The following is a 9929-nucleotide window of genomic DNA, read 5'->3' as shown; positions in this document are numbered from 1 at the left end:
AACTGTTTTCCAAAATCACTTTAAAGAGGTAGGCCTGAAGTTAGAGCATGAGTCAAGGGTTCCCAAACTCTCTAGTCACAGTATGCAATAAGGTAGGGGTTGAGTTTATTCTGAGTGCTTGAAAAAGAAAACTCATGGGGCAGAAGGTAAACTGAACATTCTTGAAGGCACTATCAGCCGACAGTGAAATATGGCACAGAACAAGCCCTCCCGGTAGCCCGCAACGTACTCTCGCTAGCCCCTGCTCCACACTTCGGGACCCTGTCTCCCCCCCTAAGTGTTGTGGTACTTGACAACCATGTCCTTTTCATCCAGAGTACTGGGAGACTGCAGTCTGAAGGTTTGAACTCAAGAATACTTTGATTCCATGTTTAAGAGTAGAAATGCTCTTGTCAAAATTATTCTAACACTGGTGGATATTATTATTTATTTATTTTAATGGATTTGGTACAGGGTCTCACTATGCAGTTTGGACTCCTAGTGATCCTCCTGTTCTCTGCCTATCCCATGCTGGGTTTACAGGTGGGCACCACCTCACGGGGATGTGGTCACCAGCTCATTGTGCCTGGGGGTGGAGCCAGCATGACATGCAGTGCCTGGGGTTGAATCCCTGTCCCTGTGCTACTGGCGAATATTATTGAGAAGTAATTTTTCTAAAACAAACTTCGTAAGTCACTTAATTATTTAGGTTTCAAGTAATGGCATCAGGAGTCTGCTCTACCTTTCTCTCCACTCCATCATCTCCAAGGTCAATTTCCTCCTCTACTTAGTCCTCTCATCGTGCTGACAGATACAGGCGTCAACAGAACCACACTTACTTTCCTACTATTTCAGCAATGTGGGGTAAGTTTCTTTCACCAATTATTCCAACAAGCATCCTGCTCCTGATTCACCTGGCTGATTAGAGGCTTGGACTCACTATCATGGCTACAGGACCCTCTAATTGTGCATACATAGTATGTCAAGTTACTATTTAGCTAAGAGTGAATAAGATATGGCTCTCCAAAATAAATGTAAGCCAGAGTTACTAGAGTGGAAAGGAAAATAAATGGATCAGAGAAGTCCAAAAGGGAATACCACGGTCACTATAAATGTCTCAGTTACTCTTCTCTCATTGCTGGGACAAAATACCTGACACCCAGATCTTCTCTCATTGCTGGGACAAAATACCTGACACTCCACAAACTGTTAGCTAAAGGTTTACCTAGCTCACAGTTTGTGGAGGTTTCAGTCCTTATTTCACTGGATCCAAGGCAGAGTGGCACATGGCAGAAGGCATGAGTTCATGATGGTGCAAAACAGCAAAACAGCAATAGCAAAAGGGAGAAGCAATGGGGAGCAGCAGCACTGAGCAAGTCTCTCCCCTTACGTTGCATTCAGGCTTTCTGCCCCAGTGTGGGTGCAGCACTCACACCCATAATCTCAGCATTGAATCATGAATTATTCACAAACTCTAGAAGTCCATCTTATGACCGCATAAGGCCTTGGGGGGACAGTTAGACACAAACCATAACACTAAAATTCCAAGCAACTGTAGGAAACACCTGCTAACACTAGATTTGGGGCAGAAGGAGGATGTTGTAGTTACTAGAGCCCATAGCTAGAAAGACGGGATCACAGAGACAGGAAGCTGCTTTGGGGGGAGAAGGAAGAAGCAACAGCACTACAGACCCCGGTACTAGTGTTTCCTAGGTGATGGGATGAGGCTGGTTCTGGGGCTTCAGAGAAAAGCCAGAACAATTTCTGTCACCGGGGTATAGAATTCTAAATAGATGATGAAAGCAGAAACAGGAAGAAAACAAAATTAACAAGCCCTTGCAGCTCTCCAGTCTATCCATCACCCTCTATTACGAGAACAAACAGAGAGACTGATGGCGCCGAGGACTCTGGTTTGCCGTTCCGCTTGTAGCAGCACAAAGCAGGACATAAAAGGGTGGTTGACAGCTGAGACATAATAGCTCAATAACCAGCGCAGCATCCAAATGAGGCCAAATTAATATTAATGCCTGCATTTTGCTAACTCATAGTACATGCTGTCGAGAAAGCTGTATTTTTGCTCTGTCCACATTTGTGTTCAGGGCCATGAAACAGGAAATTCCAACCTCTAGGAAGTCTGCAAAGCAAATCTCCAGGACTTCCCTCCATGCTTTCGTGGTACATCACAGCTTAGTCTCTCTTGGAGCTTTTCAGTGTAGCCTGGCATGAAGTGGCATGTGTGTAACAGTCGTGGTTTAAAAGAAAAGCAGATAGAACACAAGATATGCAAATGTATAAGAAATTACAAGTTTAGTTTGTGTTCAGCCACAGAGTCAGATGAAGAAGCGTGCAGAAGGCATCTGCACACTTGAGGCTAAAGGGTCCAGTCCAAGGTCTGGAGCTCACAGTGGTGTTCCAATATCAGCAGGTCAGTGGGTCTGCAAAGGAACACTGAAGAACCTATGATGTAAGGCTAACGAATCTACACAGAAAGAAAGGAGAATCTATGACAAAGACCCAAGAGTCCCAGATGGAAGTTGAACCATCTGCATCAAAAGCCAGGAGACGATGCTGGAGCTGAAGGAGAAGACTGGAGTGCCTCTGAAGAACCAGCAATCTGTCCTTCCTTATTTCCCTTGTATTGTACCCAGGCTGCCTGCCCTGTGGTGGGGGCATCCTTCACATCCATGCCCTCTTGACACTGTCCTCTTGCACAGGTTCAGGATGTTTACCAAGTAAAGGCCCTGGCTCTCTGCTGAATCACTTAAACTTAAACTTCTCAAGTTGGCACAATGAATAACATCTTTAGAGCAGTGAGGGCAATGTCCTTTACATGCTAGGATGGAGAACTGCTGAGTTACTTAGTTAAGCTTCTAGATTTCTCAACTCATCACAGTATATTAACCATTGCAATGTGTCTCCTTTCTTCAGGTCACTGGACAGAAAAGACCTACTGCTGTCTGCATGTTTTGCCTGGATCTGTCTGAGAGGCAAAGTCTCAGGGAAAAACATGTTCTCCAAACCAAATCCATCAAAAATGAATATTATAATCTGAGTCCTCCAAATCGTATGTGTATGTTCCAATCTGTTCACAACCTGCAAAGGAAAGAGGTATGCATAATTATTCCCCAAGCCCCAATATCAACTTATATGAAAGTGGATAGACCTATTTTACTAGTACCCCCCACAATCTATTCTTTATATCTATGAAGGTCTGGGATCTCTACATTCTCCCTCTACTCTCAAAGCTGAATGCTACCACTCAGGAACCCTCTAAGTCATTTATCTTGCCCTTCATGAGAACATGCTTCCTTCATAGGATATTACTTCCTACCATTCTAGAGTATTCATATACTGTTTTTTATTGTCTGGTACCAGAACCATGCTGAGTATCAGGAATATATGGAAAAATCATCTCTCCATCTGTATAGACCTTGGGATAATCTTTCTATCAGAATTGAAACCACATACCTTCTGGGTTGAGTCTCACAAATCCGCCAGCCAAATCCTGACCTCAGCATTCGTAAGAAAGGAACAGACCCCAAACTATTCCCAGCGTCAGCAAACACAGAATGACACATGTCTGACTACTGCAGACAGAACCAGAATACCTTCCTTATAGGCCTCTCTCCCTCCCCATCTATCAATTCATTTTAATTGGTGCCAGGGCAAGAGATGGGACTAGCAGCACTTTCATTTCAAAGACACAAGGAGGATCTGAATTTATGCTTGAGCTCTGCTGGGTTACAAGCACTTACCTTGTTCTGAAATTGTTTTTTAGTCCAAATTATTTCAGTTACAAATACTAGGCATCCAACTCAAACTTGGACACCAAGGAAAAGTTACCCACTCATGAAACTATTATCAAACTCAAAAGATTTAAATGGATCTTTTTCTCTGTTTCTTTTATAAATTGGAGTGTTTCTGTGCCCTTGTTTGAAAGGGGGGCAGCCTCGCTTGACCAAATTGCAAATAAGCTCATGTTCTCATTTTATGGATTTTTATCATGCTTTTGATGGCAGGCAGGCAAACAAAACCACAGGGCTGGGACTCAGATCCAGGCCTCCAACAGCCCCTGCAGCCACTCTCTGATCTCATCAGGTCCAACCCAACTTGATCTCTGTCTTGCTTGGCCTGAAGCTGCTTTCCCATTGAGCAGACCTAAACTATGTGGTAAAAATGTCACCAAAAGCTTCAGGCTTAAATCCCTATCAATTCCATAAATCCAGCTTGAAAGAAAAATAAATCACAGGAATAAAAGTTCCGACAAAGATCCCAAGACTGAGTATAACTGGGTACTTTGAGTCACATAGGTGTACCTGAATGCATAATCTCTGTGACCAGGAGATGGAATAGAGTAATTCACCAGCCCCAGATCTTACCCCATTCTGGGAGTCAGAGATGACCATAATCAGCCAAGAAGAATCACAGAATATAGTATGGGCCCAGGCAGGTCCAAAAGAAAATAGGAGGAAGATTATCTATCAGCTACAGAATAAATGCAAGGAAAGTGGGGAAAAATAATTTTACTTATCCTTTTTGCTTTCAAACAATGATACTTATGCTTTTGCTTCACTTTACATAATATACGACTATTATATTTACATATTTTATACTATAAAATATAATTTTTTTTCTATTTCTCAAACCACTTTATACAAACCTGCTACATAGTAGAGACTGAAGAAATGCCAGTTGATTACATGATCAGAAACCATTGGTGCACATTATCTTCTAAGAAATCAAACTTTTTTTGGAATTGAAAAACACATCCAAAGACAGGCCTCTCTCTCTCAGTGGCAAATGGGACAGCTGACTCCTTAGATTCTGAGGTCTTCATGCTGATAGGTTTTTAAGTATTTAACCTAAGTGTGGTAGCACCTATCTATAATCCAGCTCTTTGGGAAGCTAAGGTAGGAGGATTTCAAGTTTGATGCAGCCTGGGAAATTTAGAGAATTAGCAAAACTCTGTCTCAAGAATAGAATGGGATGGAATGGAATGGAATGGAATGGAATGGAATGGAATGGAATGGAATGGAATGGAATGGAATGGAATGGAAATAGGGTGGGGTGGGGTGAGGTGGGATAGAAGAGAAGACAAGAGAAGAGAAGAGAAGAGAAGAGAAGAGAAGAGAAGAGAAGAGAAGAGAAGAGAAGAGAAGAATAGCATAGCATAGAATAGCAAATAGAACAAGAAAGGACAAGACAGGACAGGGCAGGACAGGACAGGACAGGACAGGACAGGACAGGACAGGACAGGACAGGCTAGGGATGTAATTCAGTATAAAATCCCTGGATTTCATCTTCAGTACCAGGGAAAACAAGTAAGAGTTTAGCCACAATCAATTTTTCTGAAAACTCAGCCTAAAAACTGACTCAAGATTGGATGGTTGAGGGCCATCCAAGATATATGGCTGGAGGCCCAATCAGATAGTTCAGCAGATTAAAGTGCCTGCTTAGGCAAAATCAGGGACCGGGGTTCAATTGCTGGTGTGCCACGCCAGCCCCACCCCTGGGGCATGCTGAGACAGTGATTGAGACAACGATAGAGTGAGTGTGTTGCTGCATGCCCGTAATCCCAGCGCTTGGGAAGCTGAAAACCAGGAAGATCACTAGGAGTCTGTTCTATGTAATGAGACCCTGTAGACCTTATAGTAGATAGATAGATAGATAGATAGATAGATAGATAGATAGATAGATAGAATGATTTATTTAGAAGGTGATCTCAGGGAGGAGTATGCAAGCTAGGAAAACAAGAGAAAGGAGGACAAGCTGAAACACACAAAATGCCTCTCAAAATCAGCACCTCAGCCCCTGAAGAGAAGCTACTTACCCCTTGCTTCCCATCCTTCATTGTTGAGGACTGCTCAGAACAGTCGTTACCCAAGCCCATCTCTGGGCCACAGCCTCAGAGAAGTTTCAGGTCAGAATGGGGAGGTGCATGGTGCAAGCTTCTGTCATGAGGCAAGGCTGAGCTTGCATGGAATCGTCTGCCAAGCTCTGGCTCTGACGAGAAGAGAACCTAAGACACAGACATGTGGAGGGAGCTACCACATGTCCATCATGTGGCCTGCCTGGACTAGTTTTATCAGCTCATCTCCAAGACTAGGTTGGAGACTCATTCAGTTCAGATGGATAAATGTGGCTGAAGCAAGTCTCCATTCTTAGTGAAGTCATTTGGATATCTCAAAAATCTCAACATTGCTGGCTTTCTACTACTGTCTCTTGCCTTCCCTAAATAAACATACTTCTAAAAACATCTGAGGAAAACTCAGCATTCCATCCACACCCCACTTGATATTCTCTGAGGATGGAGCAGGCACAGGCCATGCATGCGAAAAGTTCAATCATACCACCATTCCCCCAGTGGCCTCAGTGGAGCTGCTTTCTGGTGAAGTTATGTGATCAGTAAAAAATAAAAATGACTTTCTCTGGGGTTGTCCACTCCTCTCTGGGTGTGAGGCAATAACATGTCAGACTGAAGCAGAGCTGGTGGCTACAGCCCTAGAAAATTGACCTCAATCAAACTGGAAAATACATTTTCTCCAACCAAAGCCATGAGGTTCCCTTCTCTGATGACAAAAGCGTGACAAATATGTATTTCAATTGCTTTCAATCCATCTCTATGAGCTCCTTCAGATCTTTCACATGACTTTCTATCAGCCTATCTCCAGGGTCCTGGCAGCTGGGTTACTTAAGAAAGATGAATTGAGCCAAATGTGGCAATCCTGCTGGAATTACCAAAGTCATGGGACTGCCAGGGCAGACACAGCCATCTTCTTCTCAGGTGCCCACTGGATTAGTCCATGGGGTCTTTTGCAGTTGTGAAATGATTATAAGCCCTGAGCCTGCTGGTTTTAATCAGTGGTGAACAGCAGCAGCGCATCCCTAGGCCTAGCTGGCAATCCAAATGATAAAATAATAAATGTGGTGAGCTGTCTCTTCTTATAAGATTTTTTTTAAAGATTATACAATTCCGTTATAGAAAAACAAGCTTAAGAGTTTCCAGGCTGGATCCTCAGAGTTGCGTTTCTTTTCCCTAACCTTGGTGTATGATTGACAGCAGACCTGCCCAGCTGCTTCCCCCATCAATTACCCGGTATAATCCCAGTCTTTGCGTGGTTTCCTCTTGCCTAGAGACCTTCCCTGAGAAAGCAATGCTTTGTTGATGTACCATGCTGAGACAGGCTCTCAAAGACCCCTCACTGAGGAGAGGGTGGAACCAAGTCTGGAGCGAAGAATCTAAGGGAGAGATCTTTCGGGAAAACACTCATTTGGGTAGGTGTGGGGCCAAGAACTCATGCAAATTGTACCACTCTCTTTCACTTTCTCCTCTTAATGCTTTGCTTTCAGATCAATTCTCTAAATATCTATCCATCACAGTCTTATGAATGACCACAAAAACCATTTTAAATAGCGTGCTCTCTGCTGTCCCCTATATTCCACAATCCAGAAAGATATGTTTCTGTTCTCCACAATAGATAATCAATAATTCTACATTGCCTGAGTTCCTTCGGAAACGAACCCTGAGATAGGATTTTAAGAACCAAATTTATTTGTAAGACAGTCCTAAGCATTTGTGAAGCACAGGAAGCAGGACATGAGGAGAAGGCAGTCAACTCAGGATGCATTCATGAAAGCATGCTGCTCTAGGCAGCGAAGGTCTGGGCTCTCCAAGGACACTCAACATTAGACCTTTACCACCTGAATGGCAAGGTACAATGAACCTATCCTTGCTGCTGAGTTCCTTCCAGGGAGTTGGTGTCCTAGAGCTCCCAGCTTCCCTGCTGCATGATGCAAGAAAGTCTCCAAGCCCTGAAAAGTCAGGTACACAAGAAAGCATTAGGGATATGATGGATGGCACCCAGGTAGGACCTTCTGATCCTCTGAACTGCCTGGTTTTAGTGTGCAGTCTATCTTCATACCCATAGAGTCAGGAACTGTCTGCTTTGTGTCTGTCACTCCGATCCATCCTCAGAAGATCCAGTTCATAGAAAATACTCAGCAGAAGCTTTAAAAAGACCCAGAAGTTGTACCATGAAGGCGTTCTTGACCAAAAGAATTAAATGTATTTTCTTGGGCAAGAGAAGAACTCCAGGAAATTCACCAATTCATATAGAAGTAAAGAACACTCCAGCAGGATTTCCAGAGCCAAGTATGTAACCTGTTGTAAGGGGAAAGCAAACTGGCTATCCTTTACCACCTTGTGTCTTCCCCTGTTTGTAATCCAGCATCAGATGACAAACCTCCATGTAAAGATATTCAGGAAATACCAAAAGTCAGCCCTCATCCCCAAGGAACAGGGAACAAGCTTGAATCCAACATTTTTGACTTTGTTTGTGTCTCTCCAGTCTTTTCTAGAGCTCTGTTCCCTTTTTCAAAGTATTATTATTATTATTATTACTGATGCCAAGATACAAACTCCTAGCCTCACCCTTGCCAGGTGAGTGCTGTGCCACTGAGATGTATCGCTGTATCCTTGGCCTCCAAAACATGAAGATCAAGACACCTGGCAAGGCTGGAGAAGGGGAGCTTCCACACTGTTAGGAGCAAGAGGAAATGGCTGGAGTACAGATTCAGACTTCATCCGGTGCCCTAGTTAAAGTGTGGATTTCAATGCACCTGTTCAAGGTAAGATCCTGTATTCATAACAAAATCCAGATGACTCCCATGATACTGGGTCATGAATCACAGAGAGCAGCAAGTTATTCACATCCTGAGCTTGTACAGTTTGGCACGGAACTTTTGGTTATGGTTGGAAATTGCCCAAGCCCTGCTCCTTTGGCATTAACGCCTGCTTTTGACTTGATATTGGGTCACCAGGATTCATGTAGAGAAGAGATAGTTCACCCAAATTAAGCAACTCGAAAAGAGTCTAATGATGGTATTATTTGTAAAGGTGTAGGCAACGCACCAGAAAATGACATGGAGAAACACAGTATTCCAGAGCTAGTCAAACAGCACAAAAAGTAGTGAAGGCAGTATATTGCAAAGATAGGGCCTTCGATAGGAACGTTGGCCTTTATCAGGGAGGCAGGAAGCCTAAGTGACCTGAAGCAAGGACCTGGCCCCACTCGCACCTTCTGATCCCTTCTGCCCTCCACAAGGTCAAACCAAATTTGAATCACAGGGGAGACCACTGGACCCAGAGCCAACTACAGCAATAAAGAAGAGAGCATGGAAGAGCCCACTGAAATGCCTCTACTTCATAAGTCCTTGTCCACTTGTCAAAGTGCTTTCAGAACAAGTTAAGCAACATATGTACCTGAGCTGAGCAACTCTGTTGAGGAACCAGGTAGTAGTATTTTAATATTGTCAAGCTATACTATCTCTGTCCTCACCTCTTAACTCTACTTTTGTAGTGAGAAAACACTCAATAAGTAAATCAATAGGTGTGGCTGTGTTCCCATGAAATGTCCATGACAAAACTTGAATTGCAGGTCAGATGTGTTTTGTCAACCACTGATATCACTTCTCCGCTTCTCATCTTTCTCTCTACCTTTTCTTTTAGCTCGCCCTCACTTCCATACTTCCTTTCTGGACTTACCCAGATTTTTCATGCTTATTAGTACATGTTTGCATACACAATGATTATATTCATTGTGGGGAGTATATGTACATAATAATGATACTTTTCTTTTCCTTGCTTTCTCCTCCCTCCCCCATCCTTCCATCTCTATTTCCTCTAATTATATGCAGAAGAGCTAGTTCCCTGTATTGTGTTGTTTTGTTCTTTAAATTATTTGTACCTTGGGATTCTTAAATGAGAGAAACAATACAGTATTTGTAGGTGTGAGTCTAATTTATTTCCTTTAAAATCATGGTCTCACATACTGGTCCATAGGTCATGCTTAAGTATATGCAAGAAAACAGAAATTATCCCATGCACATTATCTGACCACAGTGCAATGAAACTGGAAATAAATGACAAAAGAAACCAGAAAAAAACATTA

The 9929-nt window shown here is 43.0% G+C and overlaps 1 long non-coding RNA gene across 1 annotated transcript in view; it reads right to left on the bottom strand.

The window, feature by feature from the left end:
* Positions 1 to 2294: 2294 nt before the first annotated feature.
* LOC111818215 overlaps positions 2295 to 9929 on the bottom strand; it is a 21852-nt gene continuing 14217 nt past the window's right edge. The window contains exon 3 of the long non-coding RNA XR_002822253.1: positions 2295 to 2377. This is a non-coding gene — a long non-coding RNA (uncharacterized LOC111818215). The remainder of the gene's footprint in view (positions 2378 to 9929) is intronic.

Source organism: Octodon degus, unplaced genomic scaffold (genome assembly GCF_000260255.1).
Source record: "Octodon degus isolate 3935 unplaced genomic scaffold, OctDeg1.0 scaffold00083, whole genome shotgun sequence".
Lineage (NCBI taxonomy): Eukaryota > Metazoa > Chordata > Mammalia > Rodentia > Octodontidae > Octodon > Octodon degus.
Note: the sequence above shows the minus strand (reverse complement) of the source record. Positions and strands in the feature narration are given on the sequence as shown.